The sequence below is a fragment of the Varroa jacobsoni genome, unplaced genomic scaffold (assembly GCF_002532875.2).
Source record: "Varroa jacobsoni isolate VJ856 unplaced genomic scaffold, vjacob_1.0 scaffold_447, whole genome shotgun sequence".
NCBI lineage: Eukaryota > Metazoa > Arthropoda > Arachnida > Mesostigmata > Varroidae > Varroa > Varroa jacobsoni.
In genome coordinates, this window is record NW_019213349.1 from 83,382 (window position 1) to 96,584 (window position 13,203).

The 13,203-nt window shown below is 39.5% G+C and overlaps 3 non-coding genes across 3 annotated transcripts; all 3 read left to right on the forward strand.

Annotated features, from left to right (window-relative positions):
* Nucleotides 1-66: 66 nt before the first annotated feature.
* On the forward strand, nt 67-138 carry TRNAQ-UUG (transfer RNA glutamine (anticodon UUG)). Its single transcript has one exon. It is a non-coding gene; the product is annotated as a tRNA-Gln (tRNA).
* Nucleotides 139-468: 330 nt separating this feature from the next.
* TRNAQ-CUG (transfer RNA glutamine (anticodon CUG)) lies at nt 469-540 on the forward strand. Its single transcript has one exon. It is a non-coding gene; the product is annotated as a tRNA-Gln (tRNA).
* A 266-nt stretch (nt 541-806) lies between these two features.
* TRNAQ-CUG (transfer RNA glutamine (anticodon CUG)) lies at nt 807-878 on the forward strand. The gene has a single exon. It is a non-coding gene; the product is annotated as a tRNA-Gln (tRNA).
* The last annotated feature ends 12,325 nt before the right edge of the window (nt 879-13,203 follow it).

Below are 13,203 nucleotides of genomic sequence, written 5' to 3' on the forward strand. Positions count from 1 at the left end.
TACTTTGAGATCCTATTATTTTAATAGGCTATGGTCTACGGAAGGCCAGAGTTCAACTGTCGTGGTGGTTCCATGGTGTAACGGTTAGCACTCTGGACTTTGAATCCAGCGATCCGAGTTCGAATCTCGGTGGAACCTTGAAAGGACCGACTGAAGCGGTTGTTTCAATAAACATACACCGTAGCGTGTTTTTACTTGGTAATGTTTTTCTTTGTGATCCTAAGGATTTTAATTTTAGGGACCCGTAATGCTGTAGGTTCGAATCCTGACATAGACGCAATTTGTTTCGTGCTGGGAGCCACCCGTCTGCTGGAATCATTAACGGCGATGCCGCACATAGAACTCGAAATATAGAGAGACCATTACGTATGAGTGGTTATAACACATGGCCATCACACATGAGGTCAGTGTTCAATATATATATATATAAACAAAGCTATATATCTAATAACTATAAATCAAAACCGTGGTTCCATGGTGTAACGGTTAGCACTCTGGACTCTGAATCCAGCAATCCGAGTTCGAATCTCGGTGGAACCTTCGTAAGCGCTACTGTGCTTTCCGTACAGTATAAATGCACCGTAGCAGGTAAATAGGGTGGAATTTTACTTTTAGACCCTGAGATTTTAATCTTAGGGTTGTGGTCTAGGTTCGAATTCGGGTGTTGAGCCAACATCTGATGCAATGTTTAACGGCAATACAGGACGTAAGACCCGAAACATAGAGTGACCACACTGTGCGAATGGCTATAATACATGGCCAGTAAACACGAAGCCAATGTTCAATTGGCGGTATAATAAAACAGTGGTTCCATGGTGTAACGGTTAGCACTCTGGACTCTGAATCCAGCGATCTGAGTTCGAATCTCGGTGGAACCTTGCAAGACATTTCCATAGTGTACGTACAATATACGTGTATTGTAATAAGTGTCGTAATGTTTTATTTTTAGACCCTTCTAATTTTAGGGACATGTTGTGGTCTAAATTGGAATCCGGCTGTTGGAAGCCACCGACTTCTAACGGTAATGCCGGACGTAAGACCGAAAACATAGAGAGACCACACCCAGCGCTCCAACCATTAGACTAGTCCACATTAAAAGTAAACATTTATTGGCATTACTAATTGTTTCGCTGCCTCGCGTATGGATTTAAGACTAAAAGGGTTTGTATTTGTTCTTATGAACAAAACTGTTCCACAGTGTGACGAACAATCAAACGCTTCGTACCCAAATAAATTCTACTTAAATATTTCTTAGGTTTTGTACGCCTACAAGATGCCTTATATATCACATAAGTTAGTAATACTACATGACAGATCCATAGAGAGTGAATGATGCCATGGTAGGATAGTGCGCATGTATCTACGAATATAAATTTGAATTCAGTCAAACCGACGACCTATATAAGACGTGTAAGAATATGAATAGGGCGATTTATAAGTTATTTAACTTCAAATCATGTATCCTTTACTAGCCTGAACATGGTCCGAGTGGCTAATACGCATCCCTTGAAGTGGCTTGTCATGACAACCATAGACACGCAGTAAGTAAAGGGTAAAGTTACGACTTATCCTTATTATGTCGTTTCATGGGTCTGTCACAAAAAAGCCAGTTGAGTTTATAAAGACCAACACATCCCATAGCCTACAACTGAAAGAAAGAATTATTTGTTGCGACTAGGGACTAAAGCGGTGGTCGCAGTTTTGCCGTGGGTTGCACAAATACCTCATGGTCTGGGTTCGAGGTGGTTCAGTGTACAGAAAATGAAGGCTAAAAATCAGTCGCAAACTGAAAAAAAGCTTCGTATTTTATTTTATTAACACACAATGCGATGCGTATAATGATGTTATTGAGTAAGTTTCAAATGTGTCATGTAAGCTATTTTTAAGTTCCATCTCATAAAAATCATTTAGCTCACACAACGATCGAATCCACGATAATGCCGAAATAACTAACTGAGATTTCGCTCTACTTCGGTTCTCCGTGTCAATTTCTGCAGCTCAATGTTTTTACTGTAAAACATTTATGACCAAGTTAACGAAGCAGTAGATATGGAACAGCCAAAAGAGTGCTATGCTATCTCATTAAGCATAAGTAATGGTGGGACTTTTATGTTTAGACCTAACTCCAAAAGCTCATTCATGCACATACGCCTCATTGAGTAAAACAGACACTTAGAATGATGCATCCTTGAAACTTTAGGTAATCGCTGCAAAAAATAAACGATCCGTGAAGAACCGCGTTTAATATTTTTGATTTAATCTTTTTTTTAAATCGAGTACATTGAATATCTAAGCAGTCATGTGAGAAACGATCTTTTTATAACCTTGAAAATTTTAACTGCTCGTTAAATATAGAACGAACGCTTTTTAACGTAAATGCATGCAATGTCAGGCAGTTGTCGCCTTGGAAACAGCGGTTCCATTGATAACTTTAAACTTAATCAAATAATAAAGAATACGTAAAACTTAGCGCAACTTCCCAACGTATTACTGAAGCAACGCAATCCGAAAGGCATAACTACAGTATTTCTACTTAATGCCATATAATTATTGTGTAATTCCGCCATTAAATCAAATAGAGAAGTCCCGAGGGCGAACGATAAAACACACGTTAATTAGTAACGCATCTTCATCATAAATAGACATTTTATTTAATTATAATACATAAGGAAATAAAAGCAGAATTTCTTAAAAGGATACGGATTTTGCTTGCATCGTTATAAGACACGCCCAACTTCCAGACAACAGTGAAGCCTTTCAATTTTGACGTAATAAGGAGTCAATTATAGGATGTAATGCTTACAACTTCATTTCATACCTAAAAAACATTTAGTCCATTTGCTTCTTAGTTCTTAAACAAGAGTCTTCAATAAGTATGACTAATCCCTTTACTGTAACGGCATCTCTACCGCTAGATACCAAGTATTCTCTGCTCTTTGTCATCACAATAGGCTTTTTCTTGTGATAGCAAAGTAATGGTTGTTGTTGCAAGGGCAAAAAGTATGGACAACATTCAGTTGTTGTAAATGGTATTAAAAAAAAAAGCTGTCTTCGCACCCAGCGTAGCTTAAGTTATACGATATATATATTATGATGACATCAAATTTATGTATGCAAAACTACAGGTATAAGTACGCCCCAATATTACAAGTGATAAAAATTAACGCATAACTGTAAATGTTGCATTTTTCTCCAGTGGTTTCAACAACTTGAAAAAACAACAGCAAATTTCGATATCTCGATCACAATCGGCCTTTCGATGATCTATTAGCCCAATTTATGACATGATAGTAGCAATGCGTACTCCTATGCAAGTTATCCATGCATATATATATATTAGTTAATGCCCGTAGCCTGACCTACGTCAACTCTTTCCCACGACACAACGTTGCTTTTCGGTTGAAAGAGAAACAATAGCAACTGAGTGCATCAAAAATCTTTTTCATTGGTCAAGGTTGCGGGGGTTGTGTACGAAATACATAGTTTTAATCCCGAACTAAAATCGTTGCGATTAAGGCATTACAGGGGGGTGGTTGATCGGGCAAGTTGTCTCGTTTCTCCGGCGTGTATTTCATATTGTTGGTTAACCTACGTAGTTTTTGCATTTGTACTGAATGATTATACTACATACAGGATTTCGTCCATTCTATTTTGAACGGTGGAATAATCTATTCAACGACGTTTATAAGTAAACCTTAGAAAAGGTGATAGCAACAGCCGTCATACACGATCTCGTTCTCTAGGTCAAGGGATCGTATATTATTTAAGGCGCTTACATGTGGTAAAGTAATCTCTTGATTTCGTGATATATTTGAAGATCTGTTTGCGTGGTGTATATCTGCCGTAGCGACTCGTATGCCAGCGACTGCGATAGGGATCAAGTCTTATCGAGTAAGACCGACGCTATCGTTTTCATCGGTGATGTAGTAAGATGTGACGTGTCAAAATAAAGCATAAAGTGGAACCAGCCTGCCAATATGTTGTTAGCATTTGTTCGTTTCCATCTAGACTGGAAGCTACAATGCGGTGATGATAATATCGTCTATCGTTACGAAATTGTTCTGCAAACTCTTCGTCTGTTATTTCTCTAACTTTCCCTCTATGATGATATCTATTCAACTTACTGACCGTCGCTAACCAGAGTCGATGAGGACGAGGGCCACGAATCGCGAGCGACTCAGCCACTGATTAGGATAATGTCAATGGCGCAAATCTGCTTTGTGACATGGACCACAGGTGCTTCATCATAAAGGGCCCCAAGAGCAGCAACATAACTCATAGTATATGCTTCACGATCGACCATGTTTTATGCGATTACAACATATCCAGAAGTGACTAGGCCACCAGGAATTGTTGGACCATAGGGCTATGTATTCACTATGATCTCAATTCTATTGGTATTGCCACTATAAATTCGCCCCCTGATACTTCGCCAGTACATGCGACGCTAGATTCATATAACATTAATTAACTGAAAAATTAAAATCGCTAGTGGCGGCATTTTTTGTGGAAGCAGTGGCAGAAGCACAGCAATAGCGATAGTTGGTCATCGTGGCTCCATGCTATCCCCTATAGATGCCAAAGCCCGCGCTGCAGCCAACGTCATCGAAGTTTCTGCCGTAAACGCAAAAAACAATAGCAGCAGAAGTAGCAGCCATACGTATATGGATGGTGAACGGTCCATAGCTTCTTGTCGTACACTAGGCTTACGTACCCATTGTGCGTAACAGGGGCAGCTGTTTGAAGGCTGCAGGCCGGATGGCATTCGTGAACTTCGAAACCATAAACGTCCAGGCCCATGCAGAAATTAATGTCAGGAAGCCAATGATAAACCGTAACGGCGGTGACAATGAACGATTATAACTCCACCCCCATGCTACGTATTACTTATAGTAGCGTCAATGGTAATATTCCTCACTATTGAAATCAAGATTTTTAATCAGTAAAGGAAATATGCCTAACTGCTACTCTTTCTGTGACCACCGCCGCGATAAACGTCCGCACGGACGGCATCGGGGTAAAATGGGTTATTAATAAATAGATATCGAGTGCTCAGATTTATAGCTTTTAGAAATAATTTTGTTAATGATAATCCAGATCTACAGATATTAACTTTAAAGGGGTAGTCTATCTTTCCTCCACCATTTTATCACGCTTTTACTTCGCTTTTCTATCAAACAGATCCATTGCCTTTTCCGCGCATGCCAAAGCCTAAGCAAAGAGCTCATTTGCTCTAGTAGTCTTTGCCTTTCCCAGAGATTTGCCCGAGGCCCTTAAATACATGGACTAGAGCTAATATAAAGATATGTGAATACGGTCAGGTGCCGCGGACGAGGTTAGTAATTGTGAGTGGATGAAGCGCGCGGCACATTGCAATCGAAAAGGTAGCGAGAGGAGAGCGACGATCCTATCCACGTTTCTTCACGGGCCTTTTTAATTGTGGCACTCTGTACAAAACTGACCCTGTCACGACTTTGTCTATGGTTAGATTTATGTAGTTGCTTGTGTAGATACGCTAAGGAGATAACTTCTCCGAATGGCGACATTTATATATTTTGACGTACGCGTGTACGCATTTAATTATTAATTGTAATAGCCATTTTGCCTAGCGGAATTTCTTTTGTTATTTTTTCATTATGAAGAACTGTCCTATGGCTAGCATATTATTGCTATATGTCTCAACGACCACCCCGCAGAAAACGGAAGCTATTCTTTTTACCAAAGGCCTAAAAATGCTCGGACCATTGGCGCTGGTAGCCGGGGGCAGAGCGACCGCTGAAAGCATAGCTGGAACCCTTCTTGCCGGGCACCACAGACATCCTCGGCCGCATCATCGTCGCCACCGCCACCATGTTAACAGCCATCGTCGTGCACCGTAAATACTAAAAATACGTGCACGTTCGTATTTTCTCATCATAATGTTCCTCATATCTCTTAAATTACTCTTTTCAGAGTCTACCAAGTTCGGTATGTCTACTGTAAACCGTAAGTGTGAAGACGACTAAAGTTACTCATCTAGATACCGTTAGACCGCATTATAGACAGTTGACATTTCGTCTATGCACAAACCGGCATTATAATTTCAAAATATCTTATCTTAGTCCAACCATATAATGGACATATGTAGACGCTATAGAATGGACATCTACCATGAACGTATTGTTCGCGACGGCCCATCAGGGTAAGCGATAACAAAAGCTTTCTGTATTGGTTAACCTTGATTTCATTCCTAACAATTATTCGCAAATCATCTTCGCTCCTAGTATTTCCGCACTGATTTAAAAGGGTTCGTGCTAATTTCAGCGAACAGCACGTGGCGCTGCACGAAGCCTAGAACAACGGACGGGATCACGGATGGCATGACTCTGATCACGGGGATTGACACCGTAGATAAGAGTGGCACCCGTGCCAATCTAAAGCTACAGATTTGAAGAGGCATTCACTTTGATTCAGCGAGTAAAATTATTACTTAATAAAATAACAACCTGATAAAGAAGATATTAGCAGCACACTAGTCCGTGAAAGGCATTTGGTGTCTGACATATATCAGCTCGCGTGTAAATATACGAAAAAAAATATAAACATATAAATAAACGATTGTCAAAATAAGTTAATTTTGTTTATTCGAGATATGTACATACATCTATATGGGGCATAGGGGAAACTTGCTGGATTAGTTTCGCACAATGCGCTCTTCAGGGTCTCTGTACACATCCTACATATAGAGATCTTACATTGTGGGCTATTGTGCATATCAAACAAAGCCTATTTCTACTAGAATCAATATACTGTTACTAAAGAATATAATGAACAGATCAAGCTAATTGGGATAAAGTTAGTAAAAATTTCAGTTTAACATTTAAACGTCTAGGGTGGAATAATATTTCTAATAAGATTTATTTTGCATCTTTAACTACCGTTGGAGCTTTTCTAATTTTTTTCAGCGTTTTTAGGCCTTGTAAACAAGAAACAATATGCATGACTATGAACAATTAACACGTTTGTATATGCTGAATTGCTGCGATCGGTTTTCCAATAAGGAATGGATTAATATGCCTCGTTACGTACATTCAAAATGCTTGATCAGGGTTTATGGGATTTAGGCAATTTTTAGTTAATATGATAACGACTTAGGCTCGATTACATCTCGCCGAGACGGAACGACCATCCTGTTTGGTCTATACGTGAAAACCATTAAATTAATTTGGAAAAACGGTGAGTAGGCTTACAGTCAATTAGTAAGTCACAATTAAAATAATTCTAACATACATAAACATTATATGCTTTTATACAAAGCAACCATAAGCACAAAAAAACGGCTAATATAAGGTCATTGTCATGGCCTTCACGAGACGAAACAGTACCGGTAGCCGACATCGTATAGAACGACTGATCTCGGAAAAGCCACTGATCTGATTACTTGATCGAATTGTGTGTAGGTTAGTGAAAAGGAAGCTTCCTACTGCGGAATAAGACTATTAGACACCTTGGTATCAATTCTACATTAGAGTTTAGCACTACTGGAGGTATTGATTTGACCTTAAGGAATACTGCTCTACAATTAAACACGTCTCACAGAGCTATCTCGTACACGTTGCAGTAAAACAATGTATTTTTGTTTAAACGATATTTCAATATGGGAACAATATGCACAACTGAAGAGTCATATATGATCTAATCATTATGTCATATAATAACTGGGTCATATAACGTTGAATATCCAGTTCTGTCCTGTCCTGTCCTGCACTATGCAAGGCCACTCCACCTACTGGGATTTTCATCCGTTGATCAAATGTTATATCTAAATCTTTGTGGACAGTGATTTCTTTAAAACCCTGTTTATTTAAATAGTGTTGGAATAGGGATCACTTTCACGGTTAACAGGAACAGTGTTTGAGACCATTTCTATGAGGCACAGACACGTGAGCAAGTTGTGAAAACGTATTAGAGGCTCAAAAAATTTTAACGTATTGCTTACCATCCGTAATCCGTAGTGGTGCTTAGTATCACTTGCATTATACTCGACCTGTGTCAGATTTTCGAAGCGTTCACGAGGTCTTAACGTCCGATTTTCAAGATAATTTTGGCCTTCCATCGAAGTAAATACACTTAAACCCATACCAATTATTCGGTTTAGACATGATTGCGGGAGCTGAATGCTGGATATTGCTGAGTTACGTAGCAAAACTAAGTTATTTAGTGCGTGCGCTTTCTTTAGTACGATCCAGTCTACTTTTATGGAAAGCAGAAAAACGGCCATTAAAAGAGCCCTCCTGACTAGAACGGTTAGCTTATGCGTATGTGATTTAAAAAAAAAAGTATCCGTTAAAGCGAATGAAAGTAGTTTATTTGCGCAAAGAATCACAGGGCCATTTTGGAAAAACAAACGGCATCAAAAAGCAATCCAGTACTGTAGTTAAACAACCTGAGGTCAGGGTGAGACTCTACAACGAGCTAACTTAACCGGTAGCTTTAAAACCCACCTATCAGTTCTGACGGGCACGCTAACCATGTTAAGCTTTTCTTGTTGATCCGTAATTGTTTTCCTTTTAGCGCGAACCGACTGCCAGAATGGTTATGAGCAATCAATCTGTGACCGATAGTAATGTTAAATATACAAATGTTAACAAACCGAAACTGAGTTTCAAGGCCAAGATCAACTTTGACTACTTCGAGACAAACCTTCTAAACTCTATTAGGATTCATTCGAATGCCCCTTCGAGGGCAACAATCAAATCTTTCGCTTGCATTATATTGAAATATTTAGGGGGCAAAGCACTCTTAATAAACGTATCAATGATTGCTGCCACGAGAGTCGCTGGAGCGACGATTGAGTATCTGACCTGTGGTTGAAGAGGCACCTGAAAAAGCACGTCACTCATAGGAAACTGAATGATACACAGATGAGAAATAGGTAAAGAGGAGAATTCACTCGGCTTCTGTATTTAACGATAGACAATTTTAGGTATCTAGAGGAAATCCATTTTGATTCCGCTTTACTTCGTGCCCAAGTCTTAAGGCCTGTTGGACATAAAAAAGTTTAAACAGGAACGAAAAATCTTCACAATGACTCGATTCAGGTTAGCTGGATCTAGCAATGAAAAAAACGAGAAGCCATAATACAAATCGAAAACCAACCACTAAATGAGTGAGCTTAATCTAAATGGATTAGACATCCGCTAGGTAGATATATTCATTTGTGTCCGGATAGGAAATTGAGCCCAGAGCGTATATATCTATAGGCAGCCTTTGTGATTAAATTTTGAATACAATATAAGAATAGAAGTTCCTTACCAAGTGATACAATTGAATAGTCTTCAGCGTTGTTAATATTCATGGCAGCTAAGCTTACGCAACGTTAAAGACTACTATGAAACAATAACGAGGGCTTCAATTCTGTCTGTATGTTCGAGCATTCTGGGAAGAATACGTGTCTACTGCTTGCGAATCTTGATCTGGGTAGCACCTTCTCAGAATCATGAAAGAAGTGCTCGAGATCACTTTGGTACATTTCGAGTCAGTTTAGCTTATTATAGTGTTGGCAAATTGTGGGTCACGAAATTGCTCTGAACAATATCAATTGGACTAACATATTGAATTTTTTAGCATTGTTCTTAGCAGACATTTTAGTATACCTTGTACCCCGCCGAAAAAAACCTATGTCCCTATTAAGTCTTCTCAAGAACGTTCTCACCCAGTAGATGTCCGCCCATTTTCCTTAGAGTCCTGCTGGATAATCACAAAACAAAAGTTCAATTGAGCGAATGAATCTACACATAATCCATAAGCCAAACGTTATTCCTTTACTCTACGTAAACTATTTGGATTATTTACTCATATCGAGAGGTAAAGCTATTGAGTTTTCACAGACAGCAGTAGTCTGTTTGGCGTTCTCGGTCAGGCTGCTACGTCAGCCAGCTCTTCTATGGTGAGTCCCTTCAGTCCGAGAAATAGTCTCACTGATCGACTGGCATGCATTAGAAGAAGTAGATAAATGAAACGCTAATTCAAATATGGGAAATCAATTAAAAAATGTATAAGGTACTCTTTTCAGCTGGCTGATTGTTTATGGATACTTTGATATATTGAAGGGGGCAGTTTCCTGACTCGATCTTCATTACGTCACGCTGAATGTCTAAAGTTTAAGCTAAAGTGTAAGATAATCATCTAACTGCCCACATAATTATTCAGAGTTATTTTCAATGAAGAAAGGACAGTCAGGTTCACTTGGAGTGATAAGTAGTAAATTGTTCTATACTAGTAGATAAAAAAAAAAGCTGCTTCGTTTGCTTGAAATATTGCGTTGAAGAAGCCTTCCAATTATATTGCATTGGCAGCATTCTGAATTAAACATTACGGTGCACCATTTCGAAGCTGGCGCCGTTTGGCCAGTCAACGAATCAAAGACCCTGAAGCGTTAGATTAAACCAATTCATTAGTTTCACGTGGGCCATAAGTATGTTGAAGTTTGACCAAGTAGGCGATCAGCTTAACTTAGTGACCCTGTTCATTTGCGAGACAAATTTCGAAATGCGTCACTGGCCAGCCCAACCTTGCAACGCACCATTCTTAGGTCCTCGCTAGAAATCTATATGCTTTTTATTAATACCGGCGGCAGCGAATCGCTGCTGTCCACCGTTATTTTTTAAGGCTGTACAATCGCTGAAGAGATTATATTTATTTGACCGAGGTAAACAAATATGGCGTTTTTGAAAATGCAAACGCCAAATGCTAATGTCTGTGCCCTTAGAGGCAGACCGGCTTCCGGTACAGCTTTCCACGCCTCATCAATACGTTCAAAGGTCTTGGATTTAAACCTTCCTGTGTAGAGTTTTCAGAACAACGACCCACATTGCTTTCAGTCGTAGAGTCTTCAGCAAACACCGGCTCTCTATTTCGCCTGCCGTAATGGAACTCATTTTCGTGAACTTGAATTTGCTCAGTTTTTATGGACTGCTGCGACGCGCCCACACTAACTCGAGTAACAATACTCCTCGAAATAGAGCCTGACCAAAACCGATTTTTAGGGCAAGGTACACTCCGCCGTCAAAGTTGAATGATCCATAATAACTTCGATTCACAGGTCTGTGAAGTCGGCTAACTGTAATCTCAACATTTAGTTGTATAGAAGTGATCCGTAGATTCTGCATTTAAGCGACTGTGAAAGGCAAGTATGGTGACTAAGGCCGATTGTTTACGCAGGACTTGATTTGTTCAGAACCTCACTGGCTAACTAGTTCGGTGGGATGATAGGCATTTTTGGCTTGGCCAAGTCATTACCGTATCAAATCAGCCACGAGTTGGGATACGAAAGCTTGCGAATGGACAAATGTTAATGCACACGAGCATCCAATGAAGCATTTCTGCACTGGAAACCGCTACCAAAAATCTAAATCTTCACTTCGCGCATAGATCTCATAAGTCTGGCAAGTAAATATGCTATTTCCCCTTTCATCTATCTACCATTTCCCACTAGCATTTCGCGTCAAAGCGACACTTGCTAAGGCGGCTTGCGTCTTTGCAGGGGTTCCGAAAAAAGGATTCGTAGATGGTAATTAAGCAGAGCAGCGTGAAACTGTTTTGTCTGTTATGGAAAAGGATGATTTCAGATTTCTTGGAAAAACTTCCACCAAGATTAGTCTTGCCAGAAAATAGCTCTGCAGTGAGGAATGGTCGCGTGAAAGCTTCTAAAGAAATATTTAATAGAAGCCTAAAATCGGATGCTGAGCAAGTAAATATATACGTGTACTTCTTCAGGAATATACTACTTTCAATTTAAGATCGTTATACGAGATTTAATTAAGAAGCCCTTGCCGGCGCAACGAAGGTAAACACGACAAAGTAAAAATGAAGGTTAGAAGCCATTGAAGTTCAAATTCACGAGATAGGTAGTGAATAATGCGCGGTAAAAAAAATATGATTTATAACATATAGACTAAGTCACTCAATAATGCAAAATTTTGTTTGTCACCTGTAAAGGAGTGGATGCAACCCATAACCTTTTAACATAACTATTTGATATAGAAACTATAGTTAGAATTAGTAAGACTCAGCATCTCTAACAATTTTGACATTTCGAAACGTTTTTGTTATTACGTACGTATTTTCACATCAATACCATGATCAGAATCTGGGTCTCTACAGAGAAAAAGAAACGTTACACCGACCTGTTCGTGACTAATGGACAACTTGCACGCTCTAGGAAATTACTCTGAGCCAGGTCCACTATTTAGAGCGCACAAGAGACACAAGGTTCACTTCGCAGCTAAATCTGTAACGATGCTGTTGCTGTAACACGCAAGTTATCTGAACATGTCCGCTTTTCCTTAGTAGCTGTATAACAATCATTGTCTAGGCTCTGTCCATAAGGCCTAAGTAGGCCAAAAGGACGAGATAATGCCGGCCCTGGGAACCGGCTCGCGTCAGCGTAGTGCGTTTACTGCGATAAATTTACGCCAGCGCCTCTCTTCTTTCTACAGCGTCTTTTTACTGTTGATATCGGTGTGTTAGGCTACTCTTGGAAGGAATTTCTTGTACGCCCTACATTAAATATCTCTCTGTGTCATCATAAATCTCTCCGATGGTGACAACCTATCCAGGAGGCAGGGGGTATGCGGGTGTACCGTTTGCATGTCGTAGCACCAAGATGTATCGAGAAGACGGCGTCGATGGTGTACCTATAAGAAGCAACAAAGGTTAAAAAGAGGATACCTTATTAGTGGTTCCTTTCTGGTAAGAGGAAAAGTTTATATGAATTTGTATTTCCGCATGGAACACATGATTCATATATGCAACCATATGTGTAGCATGTAAAACTAAATGCTTAGACAACGACTACAAGCGACCCTGTACGCTTCACTTTGAAATCAAATAACACTTCCATAAATAGCGAAAGGGGGCTCGACCTCAACTTAGCACTGCAAATTTTACACAGTTTGTTTAATTAACAGAGTGAGAAATTAGAGTTAGGCTCAATTCGTTCGCAGATTCATAGGATCCATAGACTCATAACACATTATGGTAAATGCCTCGTATATGGGAATGTGCAAAATGCCTTAGTGATACGTGTCAATATAAAAATTAGTAGGTTTTTTTACTGTGCGACCAATTTCCACACGATGACAGATCAGTTGTGAATAATATTTACATCCGTTTCTATGGTAACCGGAAAAAAAAAGTTCAATTGATAATAATTTTTTCACT